The sequence below is a fragment of the Coccinella septempunctata genome, chromosome 8 (assembly GCF_907165205.1).
Source record: "Coccinella septempunctata chromosome 8, icCocSept1.1, whole genome shotgun sequence".
Lineage (NCBI taxonomy): Eukaryota > Metazoa > Arthropoda > Insecta > Coleoptera > Coccinellidae > Coccinella > Coccinella septempunctata.
The window spans coordinates 19,807,685-19,810,095 of NC_058196.1; positions in this window are offsets into that span (position 1 = coordinate 19,807,685).

Here is a 2,411-nt window from a genome sequence, read left to right on the forward strand (position 1 = left end):
TTCGAAAAGTGATCGTTTATTTTGATTTCGTAGTAAGACCAGATATAAATTTGTGTTGGAATTTTGGATAGGGAACTTAAAGCGAAAAACGTTGCGACGGAAAAGTGCGGGAAGTTCGGTTGAGTGTAAAGAATTCGCCGATTAGTGCGGGTAAAGTCTGGTGTCGAAAAGTTTTCATCGGCAGCGTCAGACAAACAGCAGTCGCAGAAAAAGGTAGAAAGTTCCAATTTTATTCGTCCAGAGTCTTGAAAGCTCCTCTAAAATTCATTGATAAAGTACTGATTTATTATCGAGCGATAGGTTGGGAAGTTGAATTTTAACCCAAGATTTTGGTTATGAAAGTATGTTTTATTGTTTTGCGCTTATTTGCATGTGTTTAAGAAATTGAAGATTTTTGTTGGTCGTCTTGGACCGAGTACGTATTTGTAGAGAAGCTCTAATTTTATTTTCCAATAGATTTAATTGTTAAAGTTTTTCCTGAGTTTCATTTAAACATTCTCCCCAGAAACAACATCAACTTCAAGACCTGTCCTTCGTGCAACGGGCCGGATCCACATCATTATTTTTCCCCTTTCGAGGGCCTTCAATTTTTGTGTATCTAACATCTAAAAATAATCAACCCATGATCAGTGGAAAGCCGCTCTTCCATTGATCAAGAGACAGGGTGCATTATTACAGTGGCCAGCAAAAGAACAAATTCATAATGGGCATGTACCTGTATGCTGTGCAAAAATTTAAAATCAAATCGATCACACATAAATTTTTGATCAGGGGACACACACAAAATGAAGGAGACAATGTGCACTCTGTCATAGAGAAGTCAATTAAAAGAGCTCTTAAATCGGGTCCCATCTATATTCCTACTGATTACGTCAGATTAATTCGGTCTGCGAGGAAATCCGTATAAAGTAACAGAATTGAGTTACGAGGATTTTGTCGACTTAAAAAAACTCTCTGAACAGATAGGATCAAATTTTAACAAAACATCAAACAACGAACAAATAAAAACTAGCGAACTAAAAGTATTCAAAGTGCAGAAGACTGATCCTGGCATTATTTTTGTGAAAACTACATACGAACAAAGAGATTATGGGCAGATCAATGTCAATAATATCAGGAGAAGGCAAGAGAGCATCTCTACAATAAAGTGCGTTCCGGCATATAAGAAAAAAATGGAGATTTCTGCCATAAAGAAAGCTCATATCAAATCACTTATCTCAGCAAAAAGTATTCCCACGTTGTATAAGCCCATTTATGACTCGATGTTTGCATAAATTGTGTACTACTCAATTTTTTTGTATTTTAAATAAGCTAATAAAGCACTTAATTTAAACTTCCTTTTTTATTCTAATTAAGTGGGCTTGGAAAGTGACATAAGTATTACTCAAGGGGTCACAACACAAAACAACTGATTTTAGAAAAGCAAGAAAAGTGACATAACTCAGAAACCTGACCTAACCTGACCTGGTAAAACCACATATTTAACAAAAACTGATTTACAGGTCCATGATATTATTCTATAGATTATAATTGAATTCACTACCAAAAATAACTACTTGAAATTTAAAAGGAGCTTATACTATTTCAATATGAGTTTTGTAGTTTTCTTTCATTTGTTATTTCTCAAATACTACATTTTTGAGTTGCGTCACTGTTCTTGCCGGGGTGCGATATAATAAAGATTTTGAATATAAGTCTGAAAAAGAAATGACAAAATTCTTCAAAAGAATATTAACTTTTGGAAAAGGAAGCTGTGCTGTTCCGCTACTTTTCCCAAAGAAAATTCAATATCGACATTTTGCTACAAGTCCGAAAAGAAACGACCATAGTACCACCGGAAAATCCCTATTTATTCGCATTGGCCGGAAGTCAATCAAAATGGATCGATGGACCAAGTACCTTAAGGAAGTATGGTCAATCATGCGGTGCCGAAAATCCAGAAACTCTCACATCTTCCCGACTCAGGAAACAAATTGCTACATTCCTGCAAATTTTGAATTTGAGTGAAGTCGAAATGGAACAAATTGCGAAATTTATGGGTCATACTCAAAAAACACATGAAGAATTTTATAGGTTAGTTTGAATAGGTATTTTTTTTCGTTTGATATGAGTAAATCTGATTTTAGGTCACCTCAAGAATTATTTCAAACATCGAAAATGGCTAAATTACTTTTGATGACCATGGAAATGGGTATAAGTACGGAAGAACAAGAAAAGACAATAGATGAAATAGATTTTAATTAGTAAATTGGAGGGAAGACAAAAAGGTTCCAACAAATCGTCATTAATCTTCACCAGAGCCTGCTCAAGGTAAAAATAAGAAATTTCTTTCAGTATTATTGTTAATTAGGTTTATTGTCAACTTTTTTTAACAGATTCTAGAGAAGAGATTCCAGAAAATTCAAATGAAT